The sequence below is a fragment of the Microcebus murinus genome, unplaced genomic scaffold (genome assembly GCF_040939455.1).
Source record: "Microcebus murinus isolate Inina unplaced genomic scaffold, M.murinus_Inina_mat1.0 scaf014_hap2_Mmur4.0, whole genome shotgun sequence".
Lineage (NCBI taxonomy): Eukaryota > Metazoa > Chordata > Mammalia > Primates > Cheirogaleidae > Microcebus > Microcebus murinus.
The window spans coordinates 431346-451878 of record NW_027438960.1 but is presented as its reverse complement, the minus strand read 5'-3'; the positions used below and the strand labels follow the sequence as shown (position 1 = coordinate 451878).

General features: G+C 63.6%; 6 pseudogenes; all 6 read right to left on the bottom strand.

The window, feature by feature from the left end:
• Positions 1-2087: 2087 nt before the first annotated feature.
• Positions 2088-2206, bottom strand: LOC142867262 (uncharacterized; annotated as a pseudogene).
• A 3371-nt stretch (positions 2207-5577) lies between these two features.
• Positions 5578-5696, bottom strand: LOC142867261 (uncharacterized; annotated as a pseudogene).
• A 3358-nt stretch (positions 5697-9054) lies between these two features.
• LOC142867260 (uncharacterized) lies at positions 9055-9173 on the bottom strand (annotated as a pseudogene).
• Positions 9174-12543: 3370 nt separating this feature from the next.
• LOC142867259 (uncharacterized) lies at positions 12544-12662 on the bottom strand (annotated as a pseudogene).
• A 3359-nt stretch (positions 12663-16021) lies between these two features.
• On the bottom strand, positions 16022-16140 carry LOC142867258 (uncharacterized; annotated as a pseudogene).
• Positions 16141-19510: 3370 nt separating this feature from the next.
• Positions 19511-19629, bottom strand: LOC142867257 (uncharacterized; annotated as a pseudogene).
• Between the last annotated feature and the right edge of the window lie 904 nt (positions 19630-20533).

Below are 20533 nucleotides of genomic sequence, written 5' to 3'. Positions count from 1 at the left end.
AGAGTCACCGCAAGAGAATCCTGGTCCCAAAGGAGCCTTCTGGGGGACCGGTGCTGAGAGAGGTGGTGGGCATGGCCCGCTGGGGCTCTGCCCGACCCAGGGCTGAGAGATGCAACCTCCCAGCTCTGGGTCCCTGCAGGAAGTGTTGGCAAGCACAGGGCCAGTCCTCCAAAGGCCCAGGTGCGGGGAGCCCAGGCCAAGCAGCCTGTGCAAGAAGCCACTTGCCGTGCCACCCCGGGAACAGGACTGCAGGCCCCGGCCCTTCCCACCTCCTCCTCCTCCTCCTCCTCCTCCCCCCCGCCCCCCCCGCCCCCCCCGACATGGCACAGGGCTCAGAGACACCTCAGACTCTTGCTACCCAAAGTGCAAAGGGCATCAGTTGCTCCTCCAACCCCCCCGCCCAGCAGACCACGTTGTCCAGCCAGCCCCCGGGCCTCCCTGGGGTGCCCAGCACAAAAGTGCAGACACCCACCGGACCCTCAGTCTCAGTTTTCGGATGTTTTTGCCACTCTAAGGACCCGCAGGCCAGCTGGGCCTTCGGGCAGGACAGAGAGCCCCGGAATCCGACGTGGAGAGCTGCGTGTACGTCCCCATGAGGAGGCGGTCCCCACCTCCGCGGCTCTCCCCTTGCGGGGAGCGGCAGCCGGCAGCCGCAGGGCCTCAGGGAAGACACCAGGCTGGGCCCCCGCGGGGGCACAGCGGGGGCACGTCCCCCGCACTCACGCGACTTAGGGACGGCTGCTGGAGACTGCTGCGGCCACCCTGCTGCCGGGTTTCTGGAGGGCTTCCTGGAAGCAGCGTCCACACCAAGCCCTTGGAAGGCCCAGGCGACGGAGGAGCCGGTCAGGCAGGGGCCGAGGACGGTGAGAGGCCGGGCGGGAAGGAGCATGTCAGGCAGGGGCAGAGGACGGTGACAGGCCGGGCGGGGAGGAGCCGGTCAGGCGGGGGCCCAGGACAGTGACGGGCCTGGCCGGGGAGGAGTGCGTCAGGCAGGGGCAGAGGAGACGGGCTGGGTAAGGGTTAGGGTTACAGTTAGGGCACAATTCACAATCGCAAAGACGTGGAAGCGACCCGAGTGCCCATCCATCCAGGAGTGCATTAATAAAATGTGGCGCGTGGACACCACGGAGTGCCATTCGGCTGTGAGGAGCAGCGGTGAGAGGGCACCTCTCGTGTTCTCCTGGCCAGAGCTGGAACCCGTTCCAGTAGGCCAAGTATCCCAAGAATGGACACACGAGCACCACGTGAGCGCGCTCACCAGCAAACTGGTAGGAACGGATGGACACCTAAGTGGACAGAGAGGAATCACCTTCATCGGGTGGGTGTCGGGCGGGTGGGGGGAGGGGAGGGGCATACACATCCATTAGGCATGGGGTGGGTGCGCACCGACTGGGGGATGGGCGCACTTGAAGCTCTGACCCGAGGGGGGAGGCTTGGAGAGGGCAACGTACCCGACCTTAACATTGGTACCCCCACAATACGCTGGAACAACATGAGAGGTATATGAATAAGAACACAGGGGGGAGGGGGGCACGGGCAACACATGTCACCTGAATACTTGTACTCCCATCATCTGCTTGAAAAGAGAGAGGAAAGGAAATGCAATCATAGAGGTAAGAGACACTTTTTAAAAATAATGAATCCGAAGAGAAAAGTAAAAGGAGGCCTGTGGAGCAGGTCTGGGTGTGACTCCGGATCCCCCAACATCAGGTGCCACCACCAAAGATTCCTGCGTGTAGCCCATAGTACCCAAAAAGCAACGGGACGAGTTCTGGTCACATACTCCCTCAAAATGACATCCTGGCCTTCTTCTGGAACTCCCTCCCCTCTCAGACTCTCAAGGTTTCCTCCAGCGTGTCGGTTCCCACAGAGCAGACCTTTGGTCTGAGACCTGACAGTCCAGATGCCACGCATGCTGCCGCGTGGCGGCGGTGTCGCGGCTTGGGACAAGAGGAGGCCCCACGGTGCGGGCTGGGGCGCCAGGCACCGCGGCGGGCGCTGAGGGTTGGGGTCACCCCCACCCCGGGCCGCCGCCGCGCTCCCAGAAAGGGGACAGAACAAGAGGCAAAAAAAAAAAAAAAAGAAGCAGCCTGTGGCACCCGGTATTCCCAGGCGGTCTCCCATCCAAGCACTAGCCAGGCCCGACCCTGCTTAGCTTCCGAGACCAGACGAGATCGGGGGCGTTCAGGGTGGTGTGGCCCTAGACGGCGGCCGCCGCCGCCTCCCGCCCCAGGCCCCGCGGCGGGCCGGGCCTGTTGAGTTCCCCGGCCGGGTCCCGCGGGCTCCCAGGGACGGGGGTGATGGGCGGGGCGGGGCGGGGCGGGGCGGGGGGCTGTCTCTCTATACACACACACACACACTCACACTCACTCACACAAGATACGCCTCCACGGCTGGACTCGCCAAGGTGGAGCCCTCCCAGCCCCCCTCGTCTCCTCGCCCGGCCTCCTTCACCTACCCGCTGCCCACCCCCGGCGCGTCGCTGCCGCTGACTGCGCACGCGCGGGGCGCTCGCCCTTTGACCCCAGCCAGGGGCCGCCCTCCCCCACAACCCCTTTCAGCTGCGCCCCCCCCTCGCCCTGTGGGTGGGCTGCCGCCTATTCCCCCGGGGCCAGGGCTGGGGCACAGCCAGTGTATGGGGCGTCTCTCTCTGGGGATGTGTCCCATGGGTGGGGTGGGGTGGCGTGGTTTGGGGGGCGCTGAAGAAATCAGTCCCCTCCATCTCCTACCTCTGGAAAACGCCCAACCCCGTGGAGAACTGCCGGCACCGCTTCGTGGGGGCCGGGACCCTCCTCTGTGTCCTCCTGTGGCCCAGTCCAAGGGGCCTGGGCCTGGCCGGGGCTGCATTGCCCCCCAACCACCCTGGCGTGTGGACTCGCTAAAAATCGGCCATTAGATATTGGATTCCAGCTTCATTGAGGTCATTTCACTAATGAGTGCACCGGAAAGAGTTTCCTAATCCATCTGTGAGGGTGGCAACTGAAAGAGAATTTGAAAGCTGACAGAATAGGCGAGGGAAGGCATAGGAGATTTCCACACCCAGCAAGGAAGACTTTCCCGAAATGGAAGAAAGAAACGAGCAAACAGAGACACCGGTAGCCCGCCCGGAAAAGAGTCTGCCCCTTAGAGAAAGCACCCTGACCAGGTTCACCCGTGGGTGGGTGGCGAGCTAGCGGCCTTCAGAAGAGCGAGGCCCGCAGTCTGTGCGGAAGACACCTGCACTCGGGTGTGTGTGGCGGCGCGATTCCCAAGCAGCTCTAGATGTTAAACCAAGGAGAAGCCAGGGAGTTCCCAACGCCCCAGGTGTCCTCAGCCCACGACTGGCTGCTGTGGGAATGCGAAGCCCGGCTCCTTGTCTCAGAGCGGGGTTCCCAGGAGGATCAGGCTGAAGCTGGGACTTGGCCTCAAAGTGTCCCCTCGCATGGCCACCCCCTTCCCCTTCCTGCTCCTCTACTCCTGGTGCCCCTCCATCCAGGGGCCAGACCTTAAAGAGTCACCGCAAGAGAATCCTGGTCCCAAAGGAGCCTTCTGGGGGACCGGTGCTGAGAGAGGTTGTGGGCATGGCCCGCTGGGGCTCTGCCCGACCCAGGGCTGAGAGATGCAACCTCCCAGCTCTGGGTCCCTGCAGGAAGTGTTGGCAAGCACAGGGCCAGTCCTCCAAAGGCCCAGGTGCGGGGAGCCCAGGCCAAGCAGCCTGTGCAAGAAGCCACTTGCCGTGCCACCCCGGGAACAGGACTGCAGGCCCCGGCCCTTCCCACCTCCTCCTCCTCCTCCTCCTCCTCCCCCCCGCCCCCCCCGCCCCCCCCGACATGGCACAGGGCTCAGAGACACCTCAGACTCTTGCTACCCAAAGTGCAAAGGGCATCAGTTGCTCCTCCAACCCCCCCGCCCAGCAGACCACGTTGTCCAGCCAGCCCCCGGGCCTCCCTGGGGTCCCCAGCACAAAAGTGCAGACACCCACCGGACCCTCAGTCTCAGTTTTCGGATGTTTTTGCCACTCTAAGGACCCGCAGGCCAGCTGGGCCTTCGGGCAGGACAGAGAGCCCCGGAATCCGACGTGGAGAGCTGCGTGTACGTCCCCATGAGGAGGCGGTCCCCACCTCCGCGGCTCTCCCCTTGCGGGGAGCGGCAGCCGGCAGCCGCAGGGCCTCAGGGAAGACACCAGGCTGGGCCCCCGCGGGGGCACAGCGGGGGCACGTCCCCCGCACTCACGCGACTTAGGGACGGCTGCTGGAGACTGCTGCGGCCACCCTGCTGCCGGGTTTCTGGAGGGCTTCCTGGAAGCAGCGTCCACACCAAGCCCTTGGAAGGCCCAGGCGACGGAGGAGCCGGTCAGGCAGGGGCCGAGGACGGTGAGAGGCCGGGCGGGAAGGAGCATGTCAGGCAGGGGCAGAGGACGGTGACAGGCCGGGCGGGGAGGAGCCGGTCAGGCGGGGGCCCAGGACAGTGACGGGCCTGGCCGGGGAGGAGTGCGTCAGGCAGGGGCAGAGGAGACGGGCTGGGTAAGGGTTAGGGTTACAGTTAGGGCACAATTCACAATCGCAAAGACGTGGAAGCGACCCGAGTGCCCATCCATCCAGGAGTGCATTAATAAAATGTGGCGCGTGGACACCACGGAGTGCCATTCGGCTGTGAGGAGCAGCGGTGAGAGGGCACCTCTCGTGTTCTCCTGGCCAGAGCTGGAACCCGTTCCAGTAGGCCAAGTATCCCAAGAATGGACACACGAGCACCACGTGAGCGCGCTCACCAGCAAACTGGTAGGAACGGATGGACACCTAAGTGGACAGAGAGGAATCACCTTCATCGGGTGGGTGTCGGGCGGGTGGGGGGAGGGGAGGGGCATACACATCCATTAGGCATGGGGTGGGTGCGCACCGACTGGGGGATGGGCGCACTTGAAGCTCTGACCCGAGGGGGGAGGCTTGGAGAGGGCAACGTACCCGACCTTAACATTGGTACCCCCACAATACGCTGGAACAACATGAGAGGTATATGAATAAGAACACAGGGGGGAGGGGGGCACGGGCAACACATGTCACCTGAATACTTGTACTCCCATCATCTGCTTGAAAAGAGAGAGGAAAGGAAATGCAATAATAGAGGTAAGAGACACTTTTTAAAAATAATGAATCCGAAGAGAAAAGTAAAAGGAGGCCTGTGGAGCAGGTCTGGGTGTGACTCCGGATCCCCCAACATCAGGTGCCACCACCAAAGATTCCTGCGTGTAGCCCATAGTACCCCAAAAGCAACGGGACGAGTTCTGGTCACATACTCCCTCAAAATGACATCCTGGCCTTCTTCTGGAACTCCCTCCCCTCTCAGACTCTCAAGGTTTCCTCCAGCGTGTCGGTTCCCACAGAGCAGACCTTTGGTCTGAGACCTGACAGTCCAGATGCCACGCATGCTGCCGCGTGGCGGCGGTGTCGCGGCTTGGGACAAGAGGAGGCCCCACGGTGCGGGCTGGGGCGCCAGGCACCGCGGCGGGCGCTGAGGGTTGGGGTCACCCCCACCCCGGGCCGCCGCCGCGCTCCCAGAAAGGGGACAGAACAAGAGGCAAAAAAAAAAAAAAAAAGAAGCAGCCTGTGGCACCCGGTATTCCCAGGCGGTCTCCCATCCAAGCACTAGCCAGGCCCGACCCTGCTTAGCTTCCGAGACCAGACGAGATCGGGGGCGTTCAGGGTGGTGTGGCCCTAGACGGCGGCCGCCGCCGCCTCCCGCCCCAGGCCCCGCGGCGGGCCGGGCCTGTTGAGTTCGCCGGCCGGGTCCCGCGGGCTCCCAGGGACGGGGGTGATGGGCGGGGCGGGGCGGGGGGCTGTCTCTCTATACACACACACACACACTCACACTCACTCACACAAGATACGCCTCCACGGCTGGACTCGCCAAGGTGGAGCCCTCCCAGCCCCCCTCGTCTCCTCGCCCGGCCTCCTTCACCTACCCGCTGCCCACCCCCGGCCGTCGCTGCCGCTGACTGCGCACGCGCGGGGCGCTCGCCCTTTGACCCCAGCCAGGTGCCGCCCTCCCCCACAACCCCTTTCAGCTGCGCCCCCCCCTCGCCCTGTGGGTGGGCTGCCGCCTATTCCCCCGGGCCAGGGCTGGGGCACAGCCAGTGTATGGGGCGTCTCTCTCTGGGGATGTGTCCCATGGGTGGGGTGGGGTGGCGTGGTTTGGGGGGCGCTGAAGAAATCAGTCCCCTCCATCTCCTACCTCTGGAAAACGCCCAACCCCGTGGAGAACTGCCGGCACCGCTTCGTGGGGGCCGGGACCCTCCTCTGTGTCCTCCTGTGGCCCAGTCCAAGGGGCCTGGGCCTGGCCGGGGCTGCATTGCCCCCCAACCACCCTGGCGTGTGGACTCGCTAAAAATCGGCCATTAGATATTGGATTCCAGCTTCATTGAGGTCATTTCACTAATGAGTGCACCGGAAAGAGTTTCCTAATCCATCTGTGAGGGTGGCAACTGAAAGAGAATTTGAAAGCTGACAGAATAGGCGAGGGAAGGCATAGGAGATTTCCACACCCAGCAAGGAAGACTTTCCCGAAATGGAAGAAAGAAACGAGCAAACAGAGACACCGGTAGCCCGCCCGGAAAAGAGTCTGCCCCTTAGAGAAAGCACCCTGACCAGGTTCACCCGTGGGTGGGTGGCGAGCTAGCGGCCTTCAGAAGAGCGAGGCCCGCAGTCTGTGCGGAAGACACCTGCACTCGGGTGTGTGTGGCGGCGCGATTCCCAAGCAGCTCTAGATGTTAAACCAAGGAGAAGCCAGGGAGTTCCCAACGCCCCAGGTGTCCTCAGCCCACGACTGGCTGCTGTGGGAATGCGAAGCCCGGCTCCTTGTCTCAGAGCGGGGTTCCCAGGAGGATCAGGCTGAAGCTGGGACTTGGCCTCAAAGTGTCCCCTCGCATGGCCACCCCCTTCCCCTTCCTGCTCCTCTACTCCTGGTGCCCCTCCATCCAGGGGCCAGACCTTAAAGAGTCACCGCAAGAGAATCCTGGTCCCAAAGGAGCCTTCTGGGGGACCGGTGCTGAGAGAGGTGGTGGGCATGGCCCGCTGGGGCTCTGCCCGACCCAGGGCTGAGAGATGCAACCTCCCAGCTCTGGGTCCCTGCAGGAAGTGTTGGCAAGCACAGGGCCAGTCCTCCAAAGGCCCAGGTGCGGGGAGCCCAGGCCAAGCAGCCTGTGCAAGAAGCCACTTGCCGTGCCACCCCGGGAACAGGACTGCAGGCCCCGGCCCTTCCCACCTCCTCCTCCTCCTCCTCCTCCTCCCCCCCGCCCCCCCCGCCCCCCCCGACATGGCACAGGGCTCAGAGACACCTCAGACTCTTGCTACCCAAAGTGCAAAGGGCATCAGTTGCTCCTCCAACCCCCCCGCCCAGCAGACCACGTTGTCCAGCCAGCCCCCGGGCCTCCCTGGGGTGCCCAGCACAAAAGTGCAGACACCCACCGGACCCTCAGTCTCAGTTTTCGGATGTTTTTGCCACTCTAAGGACCCGCAGGCCAGCTGGGCCTTCGGGCAGGACAGAGAGCCCCGGAATCCGACGTGGAGAGCTGCGTGTACGTCCCCATGAGGAGGCGGTCCCCACCTCCGCGGCTCTCCCCTTGCGGGGAGCGGCAGCCGGCAGCCGCAGGGCCTCAGGGAAGACACCAGGCTGGGCCCCCGCGGGGGCACAGCGGGGGCACGTCCCCCGCACTCACGCGACTTAGGGACGGCTGCTGGAGACTGCTGCGGCCACCCTGCTGCCGGGTTTCTGGAGGGCTTCCTGGAAGCAGCGTCCACACCAAGCCCTTGGAAGGCCCAGGCGACGGAGGAGCCGGTCAGGCAGGGGCCGAGGACGGTGAGAGGCCGGGCGGGAAGGAGCATGTCAGGCAGGGGCAGAGGACGGTGACAGGCCGGGCGGGGAGGAGCCGGTCAGGCGGGGGCCCAGGACAGTGACGGGCCTGGCCGGGGAGGAGTGCGTCAGGCAGGGGCAGAGGAGACGGGCTGGGTAAGGGTTAGGGTTACAGTTAGGGCACAATTCACAATCGCAAAGACGTGGAAGCGACCCGAGTGCCCATCCATCCAGGAGTGCATTAATAAAATGTGGCGCGTGGACACCACGGAGTGCCATTCGGCTGTGAGGAGCAGCGGTGAGAGGGCACCTCTCGTGTTCTCCTGGCCAGAGCTGGAACCCGTTCCAGTAGGCCAAGTATCCCAAGAATGGACACACGAGCACCACGTGAGCGCGCTCACCAGCAAACTGGTAGGAACGGATGGACACCTAAGTGGACAGAGAGGAATCACCTTCATCGGGTGGGTGTCGGGCGGGTGGGGGGAGGGGAGGGGCATACACATCCATTAGGCATGGGGTGGGTGCGCACCGACTGGGGGATGGGCGCACTTGAAGCTCTGACCCGAGGGGGGAGGCTTGGAGAGGGCAACGTACCCGACCTTAACATTGGTACCCCCACAATACGCTGGAACAACATGAGAGGTATATGAATAAGAACACAGGGGGGAGGGGGGCACGGGCAACACATGTCACCTGAATACTTGTACTCCCATCATCTGCTTGAAAAGAGAGAGGAAAGGAAATGCAATAATAGAGGTAAGAGACACTTTTTAAAAATAATGAATCCGAAGAGAAAAGTAAAAGGAGGCCTGTGGAGCAGGTCTGGGTGTGACTCCGGATCCCCCAACATCAGGTGCCACCACCAAAGATTCCTGCGTGTAGCCCATAGTACCCAAAAAGCAACGGGACGAGTTCTGGTCACATACTCCCTCAAAATGACATCCTGGCCTTCTTCTGGAACTCCCTCCCCTCTCAGACTCTCAAGGTTTCCTCCAGCGTGTCGGTTCCCACAGAGCAGACCTTTGGTCTGAGACCTGACAGTCCAGATGCCACGCATGCTGCCGCGTGGCGGCGGTGTCGCGGCTTGGGACAAGAGGAGGCCCCACGGTGCGGGCTGGGGCGCCAGGCACCGCGGCGGGCGCTGAGGGTTGGGGTCACCCCCACCCCGGGCCGCCGCCGCGCTCCCAGAAAGGGGACAGAACAAGAGGCAAAAAAAAAAAAAAAAGAAGCAGCCTGTGGCACCCGGTATTCCCAGGCGGTCTCCCATCCAAGCACTAGCCAGGCCCGACCCTGCTTAGCTTCCGAGACCAGACGAGATCGGGGGCGTTCAGGGTGGTGTGGCCCTAGACGGCGGCCGCCGCCGCCTCCCGCCCCAGGCCCCGCGGCGGGCCGGGCCTGTTGAGTTCCCCGGCCGGGTCCCGCGGGCTCCCAGGGACGGGGGTGATGGGCGGGGCGGGGCGGGGCGGGGCGGGGGGCTGTCTCTCTATACACACACACACACACTCACACTCACTCACACAAGATACGCCTCCACGGCTGGACTCGCCAAGGTGGAGCCCTCCCAGCCCCCCTCGTCTCCTCGCCCGGCCTCCTTCACCTACCCGCTGCCCACCCCCGGCGCGTCGCTGCCGCTGACTGCGCACGCGCGGGGCGCTCGCCCTTTGACCCCAGCCAGGGGCCGCCCTCCCCCACAACCCCTTTCAGCTGCGCCCCCCCCTCGCCCTGTGGGTGGGCTGCCGCCTATTCCCCCGGGGCCAGGGCTGGGGCACAGCCAGTGTATGGGGCGTCTCTCTCTGGGGATGTGTCCCATGGGTGGGGTGGGGTGGCGTGGTTTGGGGGGCGCTGAAGAAATCAGTCCCCTCCATCTCCTACCTCTGGAAAACGCCCAACCCCGTGGAGAACTGCCGGCACCGCTTCGTGGGGGCCGGGACCCTCCTCTGTGTCCTCCTGTGGCCCAGTCCAAGGGGCCTGGGCCTGGCCGGGGCTGCATTGCCCCCCAACCACCCTGGCGTGTGGACTCGCTAAAAATCGGCCATTAGATATTGGATTCCAGCTTCATTGAGGTCATTTCACTAATGAGTGCACCGGAAAGAGTTTCCTAATCCATCTGTGAGGGTGGCAACTGAAAGAGAATTTGAAAGCTGACAGAATAGGCGAGGGAAGGCATAGGAGATTTCCACACCCAGCAAGGAAGACTTTCCCGAAATGGAAGAAAGAAACGAGCAAACAGAGACACCGGTAGCCCGCCCGGAAAAGAGTCTGCCCCTTAGAGAAAGCACCCTGACCAGGTTCACCCGTGGGTGGGTGGCGAGCTAGCGGCCTTCAGAAGAGCGAGGCCCGCAGTCTGTGCGGAAGACACCTGCACTCGGGTGTGTGTGGCGGCGCGATTCCCAAGCAGCTCTAGATGTTAAACCAAGGAGAAGCCAGGGAGTTCCCAACGCCCCAGGTGTCCTCAGCCCACGACTGGCTGCTGTGGGAATGCGAAGCCCGGCTCCTTGTCTCAGAGCGGGGTTCCCAGGAGGATCAGGCTGAAGCTGGGACTTGGCCTCAAAGTGTCCCCTCGCATGGCCACCCCCTTCCCCTTCCTGCTCCTCTACTCCTGGTGCCCCTCCATCCAGGGGCCAGACCTTAAAGAGTCACCGCAAGAGAATCCTGGTCCCAAAGGAGCCTTCTGGGGGACCGGTGCTGAGAGAGGTTGTGGGCATGGCCCGCTGGGGCTCTGCCCGACCCAGGGCTGAGAGATGCAACCTCCCAGCTCTGGGTCCCTGCAGGAAGTGTTGGCAAGCACAGGGCCAGTCCTCCAAAGGCCCAGGTGCGGGGAGCCCAGGCCAAGCAGCCTGTGCAAGAAGCCACTTGCCGTGCCACCCCGGGAACAGGACTGCAGGCCCCGGCCCTTCCCACCTCCTCCTCCTCCTCCTCCTCCTCCCCCCCGCCCCCCCCGCCCCCCCCGACATGGCACAGGGCTCAGAGACACCTCAGACTCTTGCTACCCAAAGTGCAAAGGGCATCAGTTGCTCCTCCAACCCCCCCGCCCAGCAGACCACGTTGTCCAGCCAGCCCCCGGGCCTCCCTGGGGTCCCCAGCACAAAAGTGCAGACACCCACCGGACCCTCAGTCTCAGTTTTCGGATGTTTTTGCCACTCTAAGGACCCGCAGGCCAGCTGGGCCTTCGGGCAGGACAGAGAGCCCCGGAATCCGACGTGGAGAGCTGCGTGTACGTCCCCATGAGGAGGCGGTCCCCACCTCCGCGGCTCTCCCCTTGCGGGGAGCGGCAGCCGGCAGCCGCAGGGCCTCAGGGAAGACACCAGGCTGGGCCCCCGCGGGGGCACAGCGGGGGCACGTCCCCCGCACTCACGCGACTTAGGGACGGCTGCTGGAGACTGCTGCGGCCACCCTGCTGCCGGGTTTCTGGAGGGCTTCCTGGAAGCAGCGTCCACACCAAGCCCTTGGAAGGCCCAGGCGACGGAGGAGCCGGTCAGGCAGGGGCCGAGGACGGTGAGAGGCCGGGCGGGAAGGAGCATGTCAGGCAGGGGCAGAGGACGGTGACAGGCCGGGCGGGGAGGAGCCGGTCAGGCGGGGGCCCAGGACAGTGACGGGCCTGGCCGGGGAGGAGTGCGTCAGGCAGGGGCAGAGGAGACGGGCTGGGTAAGGGTTAGGGTTACAGTTAGGGCACAATTCACAATCGCAAAGACGTGGAAGCGACCCGAGTGCCCATCCATCCAGGAGTGCATTAATAAAATGTGGCGCGTGGACACCACGGAGTGCCATTCGGCTGTGAGGAGCAGCGGTGAGAGGGCACCTCTCGTGTTCTCCTGGCCAGAGCTGGAACCCGTTCCAGTAGGCCAAGTATCCCAAGAATGGACACACGAGCACCACGTGAGCGCGCTCACCAGCAAACTGGTAGGAACGGATGGACACCTAAGTGGACAGAGAGGAATCACCTTCATCGGGTGGGTGTCGGGCGGGTGGGGGGAGGGGAGGGGCATACACATCCATTAGGCATGGGGTGGGTGCGCACCGACTGGGGGATGGGCGCACTTGAAGCTCTGACCCGAGGGGGGAGGCTTGGAGAGGGCAACGTACCCGACCTTAACATTGGTACCCCCACAATACGCTGGAACAACATGAGAGGTATATGAATAAGAACACAGGGGGGAGGGGGGCACGGGCAACACATGTCACCTGAATACTTGTACTCCCATCATCTGCTTGAAAAGAGAGAGGAAAGGAAATGCAATAATAGAGGTAAGAGACACTTTTTAAAAATAATGAATCCGAAGAGAAAAGTAAAAGGAGGCCTGTGGAGCAGGTCTGGGTGTGACTCCGGATCCCCCAACATCAGGTGCCACCACCAAAGATTCCTGCGTGTAGCCCATAGTACCCCAAAAGCAACGGGACGAGTTCTGGTCACATACTCCCTCAAAATGACATCCTGGCCTTCTTCTGGAACTCCCTCCCCTCTCAGACTCTCAAGGTTTCCTCCAGCGTGTCGGTTCCCACAGAGCAGACCTTTGGTCTGAGACCTGACAGTCCAGATGCCACGCATGCTGCCGCGTGGCGGCGGTGTCGCGGCTTGGGACAAGAGGAGGCCCCACGGTGCGGGCTGGGGCGCCAGGCACCGCGGCGGGCGCTGAGGGTTGGGGTCACCCCCACCCCGGGCCGCCGCCGCGCTCCCAGAAAGGGGACAGAACAAGAGGCAAAAAAAAAAAAAAAAGAAGCAGCCTGTGGCACCCGGTATTCCCAGGCGGTCTCCCATCCAAGCACTAGCCAGGCCCGACCCTGCTTAGCTTCCGAGACCAGACGAGATCGGGGGCGTTCAGGGTGGTGTGGCCCTAGACGGCGGCCGCCGCCGCCTCCCGCCCCAGGCCCCGCGGCGGGCCGGGCCTGTTGAGTTCGCCGGCCGGGTCCCGCGGGCTCCCAGGGACGGGGGTGATGGGCGGGGCGGGGCGGGGGGCTGTCTCTCTATACACACACACACACACTCACACTCACTCACACAAGATACGCCTCCACGGCTGGACTCGCCAAGGTGGAGCCCTCCCAGCCCCCCTCGTCTCCTCGCCCGGCCTCCTTCACCTACCCGCTGCCCACCCCCGGCCGTCGCTGCCGCTGACTGCGCACGCGCGGGGCGCTCGCCCTTTGACCCCAGCCAGGTGCCGCCCTCCCCCACAACCCCTTTCAGCTGCGCCCCCCCCTCGCCCTGTGGGTGGGCTGCCGCCTATTCCCCCGGGCCAGGGCTGGGGCACAGCCAGTGTATGGGGCGTCTCTCTCTGGGGATGTGTCCCATGGGTGGGGTGGGGTGGCGTGGTTTGGGGGGCGCTGAAGAAATCAGTCCCCTCCATCTCCTACCTCTGGAAAACGCCCAACCCCGTGGAGAACTGCCGGCACCGCTTCGTGGGGGCCGGGACCCTCCTCTGTGTCCTCCTGTGGCCCAGTCCAAGGGGCCTGGGCCTGGCCGGGGCTGCATTGCCCCCCAACCACCCTGGCGTGTGGACTCGCTAAAAATCGGCCATTAGATATTGGATTCCAGCTTCATTGAGGTCATTTCACTAATGAGTGCACCGGAAAGAGTTTCCTAATCCATCTGTGAGGGTGGCAACTGAAAGAGAATTTGAAAGCTGACAGAATAGGCGAGGGAAGGCATAGGAGATTTCCACACCCAGCAAGGAAGACTTTCCCGAAATGGAAGAAAGAAACGAGCAAACAGAGACACCGGTAGCCCGCCCGGAAAAGAGTCTGCCCCTTAGAGAAAGCACCCTGACCAGGTTCACCCGTGGGTGGGTGGCGAGCTAGCGGCCTTCAGAAGAGCGAGGCCCGCAGTCTGTGCGGAAGACACCTGCACTCGGGTGTGTGTGGCGGCGCGATTCCCAAGCAGCTCTAGATGTTAAACCAAGGAGAAGCCAGGGAGTTCCCAACGCCCCAGGTGTCCTCAGCCCACGACTGGCTGCTGTGGGAATGCGAAGCCCGGCTCCTTGTCTCAGAGCGGGGTTCCCAGGAGGATCAGGCTGAAGCTGGGACTTGGCCTCAAAGTGTCCCCTCGCATGGCCACCCCCTTCCCCTTCCTGCTCCTCTACTCCTGGTGCCCCTCCATCCAGGGGCCAGACCTTAAAGAGTCACCGCAAGAGAATCCTGGTCCCAAAGGAGCCTTCTGGGGGACCGGTGCTGAGAGAGGTGGTGGGCATGGCCCGCTGGGGCTCTGCCCGACCCAGGGCTGAGAGATGCAACCTCCCAGCTCTGGGTCCCTGCAGGAAGTGTTGGCAAGCACAGGGCCAGTCCTCCAAAGGCCCAGGTGCGGGGAGCCCAGGCCAAGCAGCCTGTGCAAGAAGCCACTTGCCGTGCCACCCCGGGAACAGGACTGCAGGCCCCGGCCCTTCCCACCTCCTCCTCCTCCTCCTCCTCCTCCCCCCCGCCCCCCCCGCCCCCCCCCGACATGGCACAGGGCTCAGAGACACCTCAGACTCTTGCTACCCAAAGTGCAAAGGGCATCAGTTGCTCCTCCAACCCCCCCGCCCAGCAGACCACGTTGTCCAGCCAGCCCCCGGGCCTCCCTGGGGTGCCCAGCACAAAAGTGCAGACACCCACCGGACCCTCAGTCTCAGTTTTCGGATGTTTTTGCCACTCTAAGGACCCGCAGGCCAGCTGGGCCTTCGGGCAGGACAGAGAGCCCCGGAATCCGACGTGGAGAGCTGCGTGTACGTCCCCATGAGGAGGCGGTCCCCACCTCCGCGGCTCTCCCCTTGCGGGGAGCGGCAGCCGGCAGCCGCAGGGCCTCAGGGAAGACACCAGGCTGGGCCCCCGCGGGGGCACAGCGGGGGCACGTCCCCCGCACTCACGCGACTTAGGGACGGCTGCTGGAGACTGCTGCGGCCACCCTGCTGCCGGGTTTCTGGAGGGCTTCCTGGAAGCAGCGTCCACACCAAGCCCTTGGAAGGCCCAGGCGACGGAGGAGCCGGTCAGGCAGGGGCCGAGGACGGTGAGAGGCCGGGCGGGAAGGAGCATGTCAGGCAGGGGCAGAGGACGGTGACAGGCCGGGCGGGGAGGAGCCGGTCAGGCGGGGGCCCAGGACAGTGACGGGCCTGGCCGGGGAGGAGTGCGTCAGGCAGGGGCAGAGGAGACGGGCTGGGTAAGGGTTAGGGTTACAGTTAGGGCACAATTCACAATCGCAAAGACGTGGAAGCGACCCGAGTGCCCATCCATCCAGGAGTGCATTAATAAAATGTGGCGCGTGGACACCACGGAGTGCCATTCGGCTGTGAGGAGCAGCGGTGAGAGGGCACCTCTCGTGTTCTCCTGGCCAGAGCTGGAACCCGTTCCAGTAGGCCAAGTATCCCAAGAATGGACACACGAGCACCACGTGAGCGCGCTCACCAGCAAACTGGTAGGAACGGATGGACACCTAAGTGGACAGAGAGGAATCACCTTCATCGGGTGGGTGTCGGGCGGGTGGGGGGAGGGGAGGGGCATACACATCCATTAGGCATGGGGTGGGTGCGCACCGACTGGGGGATGGGCGCACTTGAAGCTCTGACCCGAGGGGGGAGGCTTGGAGAGGGCAACGTACCCGACCTTAACATTGGTACCCCCACAATACGCTGGAACAACATGAGAGGTATATGAATAAGAACACAGGGGGGAGGGGGGCACGGGCAACACATGTCACCTGAATACTTGTACTCCCATCATCTGCTTGAAAAGAGAGAGGAAAGGAAATGCAATAATAGAGGTAAGAGACACTTTTTAAAAATAATGAATCCGAAGAGAAAAGTAAAAGGAGGCCTGTGGAGCAGGTCTGGGTGTGACTCCGGATCCCCCAACATCAGGTGCCACCACCAAAGATTCCTGCGTGTAGCCCATAGTACCCCAAAAGCAACGGGACGAGTTCTGGTCACATACTCCCTCAAAATGACATCCTGGCCTTCTTCTGGAACTCCCTCCCCTCTCAGACTCTCAAGGTTTCCTCCAGCGTGTCGGTTCCCACAGAGCAGACCTTTGGTCTGAGACCTGACAGTCCAGATGCCACGCATGCTGCCGCGTGGCGGCGGTGTCGCGGCTTGGGACAAGAGGAGGCCCCACGGTGCGGGCTGGGGCTCCAGGCACCGCGGCGGGCGCTGAGGGTTGGGGTCACCCCCACCCCGGGCCGCCGCCGCGCTCCCAGAAAGGGGACAGAACAAGAGGCAAAAAAAAAAAAAAAAGAAGCAGCCTGTGGCACCCGGTATTCCCAGGCGGTCTCCCATCCAAGCACTAGCCAGGCCCGACCCTGCTTAGCTTCCGAGACCAGACGAGATCGGGGGCGTTCAGGGTGGTGTGGCCCTAGACGGCGGCCGCCGCCGCCTCCCGCCCCAGGCCCCGCGGCGGGCCGGGCCTGTTGAGTTCGCCGGCCGGGTCCCGCGGGCTCCCAGGGACGGGGGTGATGGGCGGGGCGGGGCGGGGCGGGGCGGGGGGCTGTCTCTCTATACACACACACACACACTCACACTCACTCACACAAGATACGCCTCCACGGCTGGACTCGCCAAGGTGGAGCCCTCCCAGCCCCCCTCGTCTCCTCGCCCGGCCTCCTTCACCTACCCGCTGCCCACCCCCGGCGCGTCGCTGCCGCTGACTGCGCACGCGCGGGGCGCTCGCCCTTTGACCCCAGCCAGGGGCCGCCCTCCCCCACAACCCCTTTCAGCTGCGCCCCCCCCTCGCCCTGTGGGTGGGCTGCCGCCTATTCCCCCGGGCCAGGGCTGGGGCACAGCCAGTGTATGGGGCGTCTCTCTCTGGGGATGTGTCCCATGGGTGGGGTGGGGTGGCGTGGTTTGGGGGGCGCTGAAGAAATCAGTCCCCTCCATCTCCTACCTCTGGAAAACGCCCAACCCCGTGGAGAACTGCCGGCACCGCTTCGTGGGGGCCGGGACCCTCCTCTGTGTCCTCCTGTGGCCCAGTCCAAGGGGCCTGGGCCTGGCCGGGGCTGCATTGCCCCCCAACCACCCTGGCGTGTGGACTCGCTAAAAATCGGCCATTAGATATTGGATTCCAGCTTCATTGAGGTCATTTCACTAATGAGTGCACCGGAAAGAGTTTCCTAATCCATCTGTGAGGGTGGCAACTGAAAGAGAATTTTCAAGCTGACAGAATAGGCGAGGGAAGGCATAGGAGATTTCCACACCCAGCAAGGAAGACTTTCCCGAAATGGAAGAAAGAAACGAGCAAACAGAGACACCGGTAGCCCGCCCGGAAAAGAGTCTGCCCCTTAGAGAAAGCACCCTGACCAGGTTCACCCGTGGGTGGGTGGCGAGCTAGCGGCCTTCAGAAGAGCGAGGCCCGCAGTCTGTGCGGAAGACACCTGCACTCGGGTGTGTGTGGCGGCGCGATTCCCAAGCAGCTCTAGATGTTAAACCAAGGAGAAGCCAGGGAGTTCCCAACGCCCCAGGTGTCCTCAGCCCACGACTGGCTGCTGTGGGAATGCGAAGCCCGGCTCCTTGTCTCAGAGAGGGGTTCCCAGGAGGATCAGGCTGAAGCTGGGACTTGGCCTCAAAGTGTCCCCTCGCATGGCCACCCCCTTCCCCTTCCTGCTCCTCTACTCCTGGTGCCCCTCCATCCAGGGGCCAGACCTTAAAGAGTCACCGCAAGAGAATCCTGGTCCCAAAGGAGCCTTCTGGGGGACCGGTGCTGAGAGAGGTGGTGGGCATGGCCCGCTGGGGCTCTGCCCGACCCAGGGCTGAGAGATGCAACCTCCCAGCTCTGGGTCCCTGCAGGAAGTGTTGGCAAGCACAGGGCCAGTCCTCCAAAGGCCCAGGTGCGGGGAGCCCAGGCCAAGCAGCCTGTGCAAGAAGCCACTTGCCGTGCCACCCCGGGAACAGGACTGCAGGCCCCGGCCCTTCCCACCTCCTCCTCCTCCTCCTCCTCCTCCCCCCCGCACCCCCCGCCCCCCCCCGACATGGCACAGGGCTCAGAGACACCTCAGACTCTTGCTACCCAAAGTGCAAAGGGCATCAGTTGCTCCTCCAACCCCCCCGCCCAGCAGACCACGTTGTCCAGCCAGCCCCCGGGCCTCCCTGGGGTGCCCAGCACAAAAGTGCAGACACCCACCGGACCCTCAATCTCAGTTTTCGGATGTTTTTGCCACTCTAAGGACCCGCAGGCCAGCTGGGCCTTCGGGCAGGACAGAGAGCCCCGGAATCCGACGTGGAGAGCTGCGTGTACGTCCCCATGAGGAGGCGGTCCCCACCTCCGCGGCTCTCCCCTTGCGGGGAGCGGCAGCCGGCAGCCGCAGGGCCTCAGGGAAGACACCAGGCTGGGCCCCCGCGGGGGCACAGCGGGGGCACGTCCCCCGCACTCACGCGACTTAGGGACGGCTGCTGGAGACTGCTGCGGCCACCCTGCTGCCGGGTTTCTGGAGGGCTTCCTGGAAGCAGCGTCCACACCAAGCCCTTGGAAGGCCCAGGCGACGGAGGAGCCGGTCAGGCAGGGGCCGAGGACGGTGAGAGGCCGGGCGGGAAGGAGCATGTCAGGCAGGGGCAGAGGACGGTGACAGGCCGGGCGGGGAGGAGCCGGTCAGGCGGGGGCCCAGGACAGTGACGGGCCTGGCCGGGGAGGAGTGCGTCAGGCAGGGGCAGAGGAGACGGGCTGGGTAAGGGTTAGGGTTACAGTTAGGGCACAATTCACAATCGCAAAGACGTGGAAGCGACCCGAGTGCCCATCCATCCAGGAGTGCATTAATAAAATGTGGCGCGTGGACACCACGGAGTGCCATTCGGCTGTGAGGAGCAGCGGTGAGAGGGCACCTCTCGTGTTCTCCTGGCCAGAGCTGGAACCCGTTCCAGTAGGCCAAGTATCCCAAGAATGGACACACGAGCACCACGTGAGCGCGCTCACCAGCAAACTGGTAGGAACGGATGGACACCTAAGTGGACAGAGAGGAATCACCTTCATCGGGTGGGTGTCGGGCGGGTGGGGGGAGGGGAGGGGCATACACATCCATTAGGCATGGGGTGGGTGCGCACCGACTGGGGGATGGGCGCACTTGAAGCTCTGACCCGAGGGGGGAGGCTTGGAGAGGGCAACGTACCCGACCTTAACATTGGTACCCCCACAATACGCTGGAACAACATGAGAGGTATATGAATAAGAACACAGGGGGGAGGGGGGCACGGGCAACACATGTCACCTGAATACTTGTACTCCCATCATCTGCTTGAAAAGAGAGAGGAAAGGAAATGCAATAATAGAGGTAAGAGACACTTTTTAAAAATAATGAATCCGAAGAGAAAAGTAAAAGGAGGCCTGTGGAGCAGGTCTGGGTGTGACTCCGGATCCCCCAACATCAGGTGCCACCACCAAAGATTCCTGCGTGTAGCCCATAGTACCCCAAAAGCAACGGGACGAGTTCTGGTCACATACTCCCTCAAAATGACATCCTGGCCTTCTTCTGGAACTCCCTCCCCTCTCAGACTCTCAAGGTTTCCTCCAGCGTGTCGGTTCCCACAGAGCAGACCTTTGGTCTGAGACCTGACAGTCCAGATGCCACGCATGCTGCCGCGTGGCGGCGGTGTCGCGGCTTGGGACAAGAGGAGGCCCCACGGTGCGGGCTGGGGCGCCAGGCACCGCGGCGGGCGCTGAGGGTTGGGGTCACCCCCACCCCGGGCCGCCGCCGCGCTCCCAGAAAGGGGACAGAACAAGAGGCAAAAAAAAAAAAAAAAGAAGCAGCCTGTGGCACCCGGTATTCCCAGGCGGTCTCCCATCCAAGCACTAGCCAGGCCCGACCCTGCTTAGCTTCCGAGACCAGACGAGATCGGGGGCGTTCAGGGTGGTGTGGCCCTAGACGGCGGCCGCCGCCGCCTCCCGCCCCAGGCCCCGCGGCGGGCCGGGCCTGTTGAGTTCGCCGGCCGGGTCCCGCGGGCTCCCAGGGACGGGGGTGATGGGCGGGGCGGGGCGGGGGGCTGTCTCTCTATACACACACACACACACTCACACTCACTCACACAAGATACGCCTCCACGGCTGGACTCGCCAAGGTGGAGCCCTCCCAGCCCCCCTCGTCTCCTCGCCCGGCCTCCTTCACCTACCCGCTGCCCACCCCCGGCCGTCGCTGCCGCTGACTGCGCACGCGCGGGGCGCTCGCCCTTTGACCCCAGCCAGGTGCCGCCCTCCCCCACAACCCCTTTCAGCTGCGCCCCCCCCTCGCCCTGTGGGTGGGCTGCCGCCTATTCCCCCGGGCCAGGGCTGGGGCACAGCCAGTGTATGGGGCGTCTCTCTCTGGGGATGTGTCCCATGGGTGGGGTGGGGTGGCGTGGTTTGGGGGGCGCTGAAGAAATCAGTCCCCTCCATCTCCTACCTCTGGAAAACGCCCAACCCCGTGGAGAACTGCCGGCACCGCTTCGTGGGGGCCGGGACCCTCCTCTGTGTCCTCCTGTGGCCCAGTCCAAGGGGCCTGGGCCTGGCCGGGGCTGCATTGCCCCCCAACCACCCTGGCGTGTGGACTCGCTAAAAATCGGCCATTAGATATTGGATTCCAGCTTCATTGAGGTCATTTCACTAATGAGTGCACCGGAAAGAGTTTCCTAATCCATCTGTGAGGGTGGCAACTGAAAGAGAATTTGAAAGCTGACAGAATAGGCGAGGGAAGGCATAGGAGATTTCCACACCCAGCAAGGAAGACTTTCCCGAAATGGAAGAAAGAAACGAGCAAACAGAGACACCGGTAGCCCGCCCGGAAAAGAGTCTGCCC